The sequence below is a fragment of the Neltuma alba genome, unplaced genomic scaffold, assembly GCF_004799145.2.
Source record: "Neltuma alba isolate B1F8T4 unplaced genomic scaffold, ASM479914v2 tig00001394_pilon, whole genome shotgun sequence".
In the NCBI taxonomy this organism is placed as follows: domain Eukaryota; kingdom Viridiplantae; phylum Streptophyta; class Magnoliopsida; order Fabales; family Fabaceae; genus Neltuma; species Neltuma alba.
Window position 1 is genome coordinate 42672 of NW_021632443.1, and position 14014 is coordinate 56685.

The following is a 14014-nucleotide window of genomic DNA, read 5'->3' on the forward strand; positions in this document are numbered from 1 at the left end:
AGTCTTATGGCTTTCAGCCATTTTAACAGCATTCCATCAACTACAGTCATCCAAACAAAAGAAAGTATATGTCAACACAGTTGTGGGCCCTAAGATGGCAATATACATAACATTACATGCCTATATCAAAAGAGGACTACTAGGCTATGCTCGCCTATGCCTTTGGTTGCTTCCCTTCGCACCGAGCCAAACTAGATGGTTCTCCTGAAAAGTATTGATGAATAGCGGGGTAAGACGTAAAGTCCCAGTAACCAAGTATTAATTTATGACATATACAAGTAGGATGGCAAGTTGGTGAAGTAGTGCTTAAATATAGTTTAAGAAATAAATAGTACTTTAATAGATACAATCACATAAAAAGAGTATATCTCTCCATCCACAACACAATTCATATAAAAGTACATATATGCAACAACACAATGAAATATGCCCACTCATCACCTTGCTCCTCCTTATGACTCCTTGACAAGGACCCGGGCTTTCTGTGCTGAGTAACCCGGCCAAAGGTCACCCCACTCACATCAAGCAACGGGCCCCCCTCCTGTACCTACACCGCCCAAGAATGGACTATGGTGCAAGAGGTGTCTATCCAAGAGTTCGTTCTCAATTCCGGGCCAAGGAAAAGGAGGAACTACAGGGGTCTAACAAAAAGGCCAAACATTGGGATCAATAGTGTAGGCATGCCGCGCGGGCTTCAAGAACAATTATTCTCCACATAACAAAATCCCAACCTCCACATATGACCCTATGCATAGTCACAATATAAATCAAAATATCATAATCTTCAAAGTAAGATGATATAATTTCAAACAAAGTATAACACATTTTCATTTCATTTAATAACATAATATTAGTATATTAAATTCAGTACTACAAGAAAACATAATTTCCAATAAAACACAACTCAAACATAATTAGATCAACATACTTCACCAAAATTTGTCATATAATAAAATATATATTTTATTTACAGGCATACTTTTACAAATTAACTTAAGAAAATAAAAACATAATAAACACCTTACAATCCAAAGCGTGTATATAAAATAAATTAACCCCGGTTACCTCTACTCCAAGCTTAATCTCACAGCTTGAGAAATAAGAGCACAAATTACAAACTCCGAAGAACAAGATAATCTACAAATAATATAGATACAATTTAATATATATACAAATAATTAACTTAAATTACATAGAATTTATTATTAATAATATCTATACATATATTTACTATCCAAAAATTCTTACTTCAAATAACAATTTTTCTCTACCCAAATAACTCATTTAAATTATAAATATTTATAAAATATTGTTTTAACTTAAGTTTCTAGTTTCAAAATTTTTCTAATAATATAGTCTTAACCTATTTTACATTTTAAACCAATTAAAATATCAATAATATATTAAGTAACCCAAGTAAGTTATTTAACTTAAATTTAATTGGTAAAAACATTCTATATATCTTGAATGATACATTTTCCAACCAAAATCTTAGTTTAAAAATTCTCAAAACAATCAATAAACAACTATAAACCGATTAAAATTTCAATAATATATCAAACAACCCAAATAAATTAGGGAAAATGACAGATAAAGAAGCTCCAAAATGTGAAATGCCAATTTGGGAAGCTAAGGAAATGTAATTACCCATAGAGAAGTCCTTCCCAAATTGGAATTTTGAAATTCAGTGAAATGACAAAAATGTCCTTTGTTCTTTTTTTTTTAAAAAAAAAACCCAGCCCCTCACCGGTAGCCGGTGACCGACGACCACTGCCGGCGATTGGCCTCCGGCGGCCGCCGACCGCCTCTGGCCACCAGCGCCGGCCACCGGTATGGTGGCTGCTGGTGAAGGATTTTTGTGACAAGATTTTTTTTTTTTTTTGGGAATAGGATAATATTGGTTCAAAGTGGTGGGGGTGGGATTTGATCCCACAACCCCTTGGCCACTTGGACCAACAAAAGGATGGCCATTGGGCCATCAAAGATTTCTTAACCTTATAATGCAAACAAAAATATAAGTTAACTCTTTTACTGTGACTCCAGCTCGTGACAACAATTTATCTGAGGATGACAAGTCTTAATTGAGAAATAACAAGTTTAAATTTGATATTAACAAAGCAATTTTTCCTTATACATAACAAATAACAGCATGTGCATTAATTAAAAATGATAATAATTTATTTAAAAATGACACGTCTTTGTTGAAAAATAACAACAATTTATTCGGTATTTCTTGTTATGTATAAGGAAAAGTTGCCTTGTTAATATCAAGTTTAGACTTATCATTTTCCAGTAAAAACGTGTTATTTTCAAATAAATTATGGTCATTTTTAATTAACGTAGATGCTATTTCTTGTTATGTATAAGGAAAAGTTGCCTTGTTAATATCAATTTTAGACGTGTCATTTTTAAATAAATTATGATTGTTTTTAATTAATGCACATGCTGCTATTTGTTATGTATAAGGCAAAATTGCTTTGTTAATATCAAATTTAGACTTGTTATTTCTCAATTAAGACTTGTCATCCTCAGATAAATTGTTGTCACGAGCTGGAGTCACAGTAAAAGAGTTAACTTATATTTTTGTTTGCATTATAAGGTTAAGAAATATTTGATGGCCCAATGGTCATCCTTTTATTGGTCCAAGTGGCCAAGGGGTTGTGGGATCAAATCCCACCCCCGTCACTTTGAACCAATACTATCCCATTCCAAAAAAAAAAATCTTGTCACAAAAATCCTTCACCGACAGCCACCACACCGGTGGCCGGCGCCGGTGGCCAGAGGCGGTCGGCGGCTGCCGGAGGCCAGTCGCCGGCGGTGGTTGCCAGTCGCCGGCCACCGGTGAGGGGCTAGGTTTTTTTTTTTAAAAAAAACAAAGGGCATTTTTGTCATTTCATTGAATTTCAAAATTCCAATTTGGGAAGGACTTCCCTATGGGTAATTACATTTCCTTAGCTTCCCAAATTGGCATTTTACATTTTGGAGTTTCTTTATCTGTCATTTTCCCAATAAATTATTTAACTTAATTTTAATCGGTATAAATATGATATATATATCATAAGTGACAAATTTTTCAACAAAATAAATTTGATTTTAAATACCATAGGCACTACAAGAAAATGTTGAGTTAGCAGCGGAACATTTCTAGCGGTTCAACAAAACCGCTAGAAATTCCAACATTTCTAGCGGTTTTTAGAAAAACCGCTGCAAATTACTGACGGTTTGACCATTGCCCGCACATTTCTAGCGGTTACCACCTAACCGCTAGAAATTTAGAGCTAGAAAATTTCCCGGGTTTTGGCGGGAACTTGGCCCAAATTTGTAGCGTTTATTTTCTAGCGATTCAGGCCAATAAACCGCTAGATACTGAAAATTTCTAGCGGTTGATGCATGAACCGCTAGAAATATTTTAATTTCCCGAGGAGTTTAGCAATTTCTAGCGGTTTATCTATAAACCGCTAGAAATTTCTAGCGGTTCGTGTAAAAACCGCTAGAAATTAGTAGCGGTTTTTACACGAACCGCTAGAAATATCTGACCGTTAGGATATTCTAGCGGTTTTTCCATGAACCCCTAGAAATTTCTAGCGGTTCTTGGAAAAACCGCTAGAAATGCTTGGCCTATATAAACCCCCCTTTCACTTCTTCACTCGTTTTGGAAGCGAAGCTCTGCTGAATTTTCTCCACAAAACATATTCGAGTTCTGATTCAGTTGCAGATCCTTATTATCAGGTAAAAATAGTAATTTATTGATAAATAATTTTTATTTTATGTTTTATGTTATTTAATTTATTATGTTGTGACTTATAAATAATTTTTCTTTTTATTTTATTTATAAATAATTACTATTTGTTGTTATTAGGATGAGTCGTCGACACAGGAAGGACCCAGTTGATCCTGAGAGAGCTGGACCCAGTGAGGTTCATCATGATGCTGGTGAGCCATTCCCCAGCATTCATGACTACGATCTCAGCGAGGAGGATATCCTCAGTTTTATGGAGCAGGATGATATTGAGCGGACTGAGGAGGCTCATTTTACTGGGGATGAGCAACCCCATGCTGATGCTGATGCTGCTGACGAGGAGGAGGAGGAGGAGCAGGATCAGGGGAATGAGAATCCCCAGGCTGCGCAGCGTCCTGCTCCGAGACGTCAGGCTGGTTTTGAGGTGGAATTTGTCGGTAAGTATTTATTTAACTTTTTTAAATTTTGATCAGTATTTAATTTATATAGAAATTGTATTAATTCATTGATATATAATTTATTTCTTAATTAAATTTTGCAGACACTGAGGGGAACAGGTCCAACCGAGAGAGCTGTCTATGATGACGAGCGGACGAGTGGTTGTGCCACTCAATGAGTTGGGCCAACCGACGAAGAAAGGTGGCCAGTTGTACAACAAGTACGTGCGCCTCCTTGGTCAGCAGTGGACGTTGTTCCCCATCTACGTGCAGGACTGGAAGAAGATCACCTCAGAGAAGAAGCAGCAAGGTTGGGAAATGATGAAGGTAATATAAAATTGTTATTTATAATTTTTTGTAATTTAAATAAATGATTATATATTTTGTTTTCAAATAATTTAATTGTTTGATTATAATTTTTTATTTATTTAATTTGTTTGTTATTTATAATATTTTTAAAAGTAGTTAAATGAATATATATATTTTTTATTTAAATTATTTAAAAGTAGTTAAATGAAAATTATTTGTTATTGATTTCATTAATTTATTACTTATAACAATTTTAAATTTAGTTGAGTAAAAATATTTTTTCATTTAAATTACTTAATTGTTTAATTATTATTTGTTTTTGATTAATTTGTATTTTATTTATAATATTCTTAAATTAGTTAAAAACTAAATATTTTTATTGAAATTGCTTAATTATTTGTTTATAATTTGTTATTTAGTTAATTTATTATTTTAATCATAGAGTAAATTTATTCTGGGGGAGGAGTTGAGGGCTGACACGATCAAGAGGCTTAGGATGGCATGGAAGAACAGGAGGGCCGACCTGTGGAGGGAGAAGAAAGGTGACGGGACGAGGCCCCTCCAGGAGATACTGGCAGATGTACCTGGTGGAGTCCCGGAGCAAGACTGGTCCAGTTACGTCTATTTTAGGATGACGGCTGACCAGATGGTATGATAATATTGTATTAATTATAATTTCTTTATTTTTTATCCGACTTGACTCATTTAATTTAATTTTTTTACATTTTGCTTCAGGCTCTTTCTAGGAGAAATGCTGGGAGCGTCAGGCATGAGACGATACGTCATAGGGCTGGATCCAGGAGCTTTGCGATCACTTATGACGAGATTGTGAGTACTTGAAATAAATTTATTAAATATGTATATGTATTTAATTTGTAACTAATTATTTCTTTGATTTCATTTACAGAGGGAAAAGATACGGCAGGAGCGGGGATACACGGCCACTTATGGCGAGATGTGGCCGATGGTGTATAGACCTCGAGACGGGCGTGCGTCGGATGAGGTTGAGGAGATAGCGATAAGTAATAAATTAAATATTAATATAATATCACAGTGTAGATATCATTATATTATAATTAACTTCTTTATATTAATTTTGGTAGGCACGGATGACTCAGGTCGATTCCGAGTTGCGTGAGTCTCAGGGGTCTGCCTTGGATCCCACCGCCTCACTTTTAGCGGGTCGTGGCCGGCCGCAGCACCCTGGTCGAGTTAGCGGGCTTGGACTTGGACCTACACCGACTAGGTTGCCCCGCTCAAGTGGCGCTGGCCCTTCATATACTGCCGGGAGCTCTCAGGCGAGTGCGAAGCGGCCGGGTTCCTCATCCTCAGAGGAATTGCGAGAGGAGCTCAGACAAGAGTTCGAGGCCAGGATGGAGGCCAGGATCGTGGAGCGTGATCGTCAGCTGCAGGAGCGTGATCGTCAGCTCCAGACGCAGCTTGACCAGCTCTTGGCAGCTGCTACGGCTCTGCGTCATGTGGTGGTCAGTATAGCTCCAAACATCTCGATTCCTGAGATCCCCGACCTACACCTGCCACCAGTCCTGCCCCTACCCCCCCATCCGCCAGTCCAGTCCCAGCAGGTTGAGCGGCCTGCCCACCCCCAGCCGGAGGATCCAGCAGAGGATGATCACGATGATGCTGCTTCTGCCCCTCACCCATGATTTATCTTGCTTTCATTGTATAGGATTTTATTAGAATTTTGATTTTATGGTTTTATATACTATTTAGATATTTATTTAAATTTTATATTTATTTGTTTACTTTATTTATTTATTTCTATAATTTTATTTATGTCAAGTATTAATTAATATTGAAATATTTATTTATTTATTACAACATGAACATTACAATTTATTAAACACGTTAAACATGTTAATTAATCAAAATAATTCTATAATCATTTATTAATTTAATAAATATTTATTTTTGTAATGTTATTAATTTATTGCGCAGTATTTATATTTAATATTTAAAAATAATATCATTTGTAGCGGTTCTAAAACCGTTAGAAAATTCAACCGAATTTCATTACAACGAGAACCTTTCTAGTGGTTGCAAAACCGCTAGAAAATTATGTAATTTTCCAGCGGTTTTGTAACCGCTAGAAAATTCAAAACCGTTGGAGACAAAATTTCTATCAGTTTGTAACCGGTATTTTGAATTTCTAGCGGTTAATAATCGCTGGAAAATGAAACTTTCCGTTAAAACCGCTACAAATTTGTAGCGGTTTTGTAACCGCTACAAAAAAATGACCGTTCCGACAGCCTCCTTTATAAGCTGAAGCACTCCAACTGAATTCCATTTTAACTTCTCTTTGAGCTTCTTGTGTCATATTTTCACGAAATTTGAGCATTATTAGTGATGGATAGGTCGTGGATCAACTTGCACCGGTCGACTTCGCAATACTTGGCTGGTCTAAACTATTTCTTGGATTTTGCTTTCGCCAATGCTGCCGTAAATGGTAAGATTCAGTGTCCCTATCCTAAATGTAATTTCAAAAAGTGGCATCCCAAATTTGGCAACTACATGGGGAACGGCTAGATATGGGTGCTGAGTCAGTTCCAGTAGTTTCACGGATGGGAGTTCGAGTGGATGAAGCCGATGCCGTGAATGATGCTGTGCGTGATGCTTTTGGTGTTCACGAAAGCCTGAATCCCAACGAAGATGAAGTAGATGGACCTCAACCGGAGTTTCTAAGAAACGAAACTGCTCGGGAATTTTTTGACCTCATGACCGAAGCTGACAAGCCTCTTTATTCTGGGTGCACAAAGTATTCGAAGTTGTCATTCTTGGTGAGGCTGTATCACATCAAATGCTTGTGCGGTATGACTGACAAGGCGATGTCCATGTTGCTGGAATTACTGGGAGATGCTTTCCCCCAAGCTGAATTCCCTCCATCTTTTTACGAAGCAAAAAAGATTATTAACAAGCTTGGCTTGAACTATAAGAAGATAGATGCATGCCCAAACGACTGTATGCTATACTGGGGAGATGATGCCAACAAAGAGATTTGTACGAGATGCAAGACGTCACGCTATAAGTCGGTACGGAAGGGCAAGAAGCAAAAGAAGAAACCGGCCAAAATTCTCAGGTACAAATTATTACAGTGTGTTACTTGTTCCGTCTCTAAATATTCGATATTTGAAATTCTTAAAACAATTGATTATGTCATCAATTTTTTAAATTGAGTCGATATTTAGTATTTAAATATTCGGTATTTTAAATTTTTAATATATATATATTTTCTTAGATACTTTCTTTTGAAACCACGGTTGCAAAGAATGTATATGTCATCAAAAATGGCTCAGCATATGAGGTGGCACGCGACTGAGGAAAATCTAGATGGTAGGTTAAGGCACCCACGAGACTCGGAGGCGTGGAAAGCATTTGATGCGAAATTTCCAGACTTTGCCAATGATCCTAGAAATGTACGTCTTGCATTGGCAACCGATGGTTTCAATCCCTTCGGAAACATGAGCACAAGTTACAGTATCTGGCCGGTGGTGTTAATTCCATACAATCTACCACCTTGGATGTGCATGAAGCAGAGCTCCTTTTTGCTTTCCATGATCATTCCTGGCAAGAAAGCACCAGGAAATGATATTGACGTATACCTGCAACCGTTGATACACGAATTGATCGACCTATGGACGAATGGTGTTGAGGCATATGACTCACATGACAAGCAACTATTCAATCTCCGTGCAGCCTTGATGTGGACAATAAGTGATTTTCCCGGTTTGGGAACTTTGTCTGGCTGGAATGTGCATACTGGGTTGGCTTGTCCTGAGTGCAATTTTGATTCTGTGCCATGTCGCCTTCCACACAGTCGCAAGTGGTGCTTCATAGGACATCGACGGTTCCTTGATTCCAAGCACAGACTTAGATTGCAACGGATTCGCTTTGATGGGAAACAGGAGAAGAGAGATCCTCCTGTTACTTTGTCTGGTATGGATATTTTGCGGCAGTTAGAAGATGTTAATGTCGAGTTTGGTAAGAGTGTGGATCCCGAACGATTGGGACGACGATCTCGTGGGACATCTGATACGCAACCTATGCAATGGCGGAAGAGAAGCATATTTTTCACTCTTCCTTATTGGGAATCTAATTTGCTACGACACAGTTTGGATGTTATGCACATTGAAAAAAATGTGTACGATAATGTGCTATATACGTTGCTCAATGAAGCTGGAAAGTCCAAAGACCATCTCGCAGCTAGAAAAGATTTACGGGCCTGGGGAATTCGTGAAGAGGCTTGGCCTGATGAAAACGACAAGTTTCAGCCAGCTAAATTCACCTTGACAAAGCATAACAAGGATATCTTCCTCTCGACGTTAAGAACATAAAAGTACCAGATGGATATTCTAGCAACATCTCAAGGTGTATCGATCTGCAGGCTTGAAAGGTTACTAGGTTGAAAAGTCATGACTCTCATGTTCTTATGCAACAGTTACTTCCATTGGCCTTAAAAAACACACTTCCTTCTGATGTATCGGTGGTTTTGGTAGAATTATGTTCATTTTTCAAGAAGTTGTGTGCGAAGGTCTTGATAGCGGAAGAGCTTGATCAGCTGCAAAATAAAATTATTCTTACACTTTGTCACTTGGAGATGATATTTCCTCCATCATTCTTTACTGTTATGGTTCACTTGACTGTCCACCTTGTTCGAGAAGCAAAGGTTGCTGGCCCAGTTCACTATCGATGGATGTACCCTATAGAGAGGTACTAGATTATCTTTTATTCCCGCCTCTTTAAATTTCACATTGTTCTTTCATTTACTCGTAATTATTAATGCAATTTTAACTTACAGGTACTTGGGAAAATTAAAATCATATGTTAGGAATAAGGCATGGCCTGAGGGGTCAATAGCAGAAGGTTATTCCGGAGATGAGGTCCTAACTTTCTGTTCGAGGTACTTTGATGACATGGAGACATCTTTTAACCGCCCGCGTCGCGTAGATGATTCTCCTCCTGGTCCTTCCACGTCAACTTTATTTCCTCCTGTTGGGAAACCAGTTGGAGGATATGAATTCTTCAGACTCACTCCTACAGAGAAACTCCAGGCACACAGACACGTTTTGATAAATTGCAGCCAAGTTGAACCCTTCATGCAGTAAGTATATATATCATATAAGCTCACTAACTTTTACACTTTATATTTGTTTCTTACTGACTCTTCTAACAAATTACACTTTACTATAGTGAGTTTAGGAGTTATCTCAGGCGTCAGCTACGGGGCCGTGCGCGTTCTGCTGACATTGATAAAAGAGTCCACAAAGAGTTTCCCAGTTGGTTTACACGTCGAATACGTAATGACAACAGCCCATACACAGATGAATTCAAAGCTCTTTCTCTCGGTCCGTTAGACCATGCACGAAGGTTTACCGCGTACAATGTCAACGGCTTCAAGTTCTGTACGGTTGGACGTGATCAGGGATTGCTCACACAAAACTCTGGAGTTTGCGGGACATTCGGAACGAGATGTTATGCTAGCAGTAGTGATGGCGATATGCGCTTTGGAGGCGTCACTTACTATGGAAAGCTAATTGACATTATTGAGTTGAGTTACCAGCTTTTCACCGTGACACTGTTCAAGTGCTCCTGGGCAAATACGACAACTTCACGAGGACTCGCTACTGACCATTTGGGCATCACCTCAGTTAATTTCTCTAGACTTATTCATACGGGGGCATCTGAAGATGATGAGCCATATATCCTTGCTTCTGAGGCACACCAAATTTACTATGTCGAGGACGAGAAACATAAAGACTGGAATATGGTCGTTCACCTCAAGCCACGGGATCTTTATGATATGGGTGATGGTGACATTATTTACGACAGTGAACCCTTCCAACCCTCGAATTTTGAAGACTTCTTTCCTCAAGGAGATGATAATTTGCCAATTATCAGATACACGTCTTTTTTTAAATTATTTAAATAATTAACTACTAATTACTAATTTTTTCCAAATACATTATAAATTTAACAAATTTTTTTAAAATGTGTCCTTTCAGGCCGGATGATGATGGAGAATAGCAGCATCCAAAATAAATTATTAAAAAAATTTTCCGTCCATAAATACATATGTATAAATTAAAATTCGTACAGTTTTTTTAAAAGTAAAAAAAATTAAATTTGTAGCGGTTACATAACCGCTACAATTTTATTACACAAAATTATAATTTGTAGCGGTTATTAACCGCTACAAATACATATCTATAAATTAAAATTCGTTCAGATTTTAAAAAATAAAAAAATTTAAATTTCTAGCGGTTAAATAACCGCTACAATTTTATTTGTAGCGGTTAATAACCGCTACAAATATAACCGCTACAAAATACTAGGCATACGCTAGAAAATGAATAACAGCTACAAAATGCAATAAAACGCTACAAAAACACCGCTACAAATGTGTCGCTGATCCCTATAAATACCATATCTTCTCTACATTCATTTACTCCATCTCTTTTCTTTCCTCTCCTATTCTTCTTCATAATTCTCTCTTTTTTTCTTACTATCTCATATGGTGGTTTCTTTCTCTTTACTGTATGGTAAGTGAATTTTATTTCATAATTCATTGTATCTTTTATTGTTTTTATTTAAAATTTACTAACATATTTATTTCTCCTTTTCTTTCAGATTTTTCTGCTTTACACTTGTCATACCCTCCTCAAATACTCCTCAACCTAACACTATAGGTTCAATATTACAAAATATATCATCTTCAATTCAACTATCTTATTAAATATTCAATTCAATTATCTTATTAAATTAAATTCACTTCTTTTGACACACTCATAATTTAATTACATATTGTTTATTACAAAATTTAAATATATAAAATGTAACATATAACTAATTATACAAATTAACAAAAATTCTTCAACATAATTTATTTAATGGTTTTTAAAATTATAATATGAAAAACCATAAAAATTTTTTCTGGCACGGTAAACATTTCTAGCGGTTCCAAACCGCTAGAAATATTTCGTCAAATTTAAATTTTGCGCCAAAATTTCTAGCGGTTTTAACCGCTAGAAACTTTTTTTGCCGCCATTCCAAAAATTTAATTGGCAAGAAAATTTAATTTCCCAAACATTTCTAGCGGTTCTCTAACCGCTAGAAATTTCGGCACGAAATTATTTAATTCCCGGCAATATGGTTTAGCATGTTTCTAGCGGTTATAAAACCGCTATAAATTTTATTCCGTTGAACATTTCTAGCGGTTACAAAACCGCTAGAAATTTTTTCATTTACACATTTTCTAGTGGTTAAAAACCGCTAGAAAGTTTCTAGCGTTTTGACCATGATGTGTAGCGGTTGCCATAACCACTAGAAATTTTTTCTTGCGCCTGGTTTTCTAGCGGTTTTTTTAACTGCTACAAATTGTATTTGTTGCGGTTAAAACCGCTAGAAATGTTTCACTCTAACCGCTACAATTGACATATTTTTTTTGTAGTGAGGTAATAAATGGACAAATCTAAACCAATTAAAATTTCTTAATAATAAATCTTTAAATTCCTACAGTCAAATATTTTCGAAACTTAATACTTACTCTATACCCAAATCACAATTTTCTCTAAACATTATAATGATACTACTAATATAAAGCTCTAAATATATAGGAAATATTCATAAAAGAAAAATTTAATAGAAAGAAGTGTTTAATGTACCTATATGATCCCCAAATGCTAGCACGTCCTTGCAGAAATCTTCACTCACTCTCTTGTTCTTTGTTTTTCTTCCTGCGTCTCTCACCTCTCTTTCTCTACTCTACACAACACTCACACTCTTCTATTTATCCTTTAACATGCCAACCATCCTTCCTCAATTTTCTTCCTTCATTTATTATTCCTCCCCATTTTTCCTCCTCCCTCTTTAATTACCCACGTTGAATTCTTCTTCGTCTTCAATTCACCTTGCTTTTCCACTGACTTTGGTAGAAAAGTTGGGGTGTGTTGTTTTTTTTAAATATTAATAAAATATTATTATTTAATAATAATAAAATATTATTTTACATTATTTAATTATTTTTTTAATAATAATTTAAAATTTTTTTATAATAATATTTAGGATGTTACATAGACAACCCAAGGAACCGAGATAGTATTCGCTAGAAGCCCCAAATTCCTCCATAAGTCTTGATGCAAGCTTGAGTGCGGAATGGCATAAATGGCTGTAAGATGGAAACGTTGGTATCCAGCGAACTTGCACTCTAGATGGAAGAATTGTCGATTCCGATCAATGATATTCACATCAACACAGGCACTTTTCCATGCTACTGCTAAACCTCCAGAGTGCCCAAAACTAGGAATGATCTCCAGGTTATCAAAGCCCAGAGCCGAAACGCTGCATAACTTTGAGACCTCTTTACATTTTGTTTCAGACAAAATTAAAATAGCTGGTTAAGTACCTCCAAACACAGCCTGTAAATTTTTTGTGAGGCCCTTTCCGCAGGCCCCTCTAATATTCCAATAAAATATGGGATCCATAAAAAACAAATCTTGGAGGAAAAGCCCAATTAACACTGCTGTTGGGTTTCAGGTACAACTGAACCCTCTCCTTGTGAAAGCTCCTTGGTCTGCTCTTCAATTGGGTTGCATAAATTTGGCCCAATATTATCCCCTCGTCCTTCATCCCTGTCCATAACGTCACCAGGATCGTGTGGAATAGAGATATCTTCCTCCACGTAATCCATCTGCTCCCCTCCTGATTTATGATGAGAGCCAATGTCTCCTTCAACCGAATTTATTGGTTCCAAATTCTCCTCTTCTGTTTTGCCCATTATCAACATCAAAATCTCGTTTGTCCGCATATGATTCACAAACATATCCCGAGATCTCTTTTCTCTTTTCCCTTTTTCAACACTCTCTATAGCACGTTTTGAGATTGCATTGGGGACCACTGGTGCTGCTAAACCGTTATTCCCTACTTGCATTTTGGAGTGCGCGGCCTTTTTCCTCCTTGCAGGTCGTACATTTATAGTGGTTGCCTTCCCCGTATGGACATTAACAGGATCTGAAGTTGCAGGTATGACATTATCCTCAATCTCTTTAGTTAAATTAAAATTAGAATTATTTTCCACATCAGCCAGAATATCGAATCTCGTCCCAGAGACCGGTTGCCGGAGAAGTTCCCCTGAATTTTCTTTATTCTTCCTTTGCCGGCGAGGTTTTTGCGCTACCCTCCATGTTTCCTGTTCAACCCGTCCAGGATTATCATCACCCATGTTTGGTTCTCTCCTCTGCTCTCCCACACAGTTCTTCACGGTTAGCAGATTTTTTTCGCTGGGCATACTTCATTTCTGTGACCATAAACACCGTAATTCAAGCATAGGGAATGGAGACCTCATATTCCAAATAGTAATCTTCACCATCCAATGAGAATCCTGACATTAATTGCTTGCCTAAATCAATAAGAACACAAATTCTAGCATAGTGTCCTCTGAGTTGGGAAGTAGTATTAACATCAACTTTTAAAGTTTCTCCAATCCTATTGCCTATGATCGTCAGTGCCTCTTCATCGT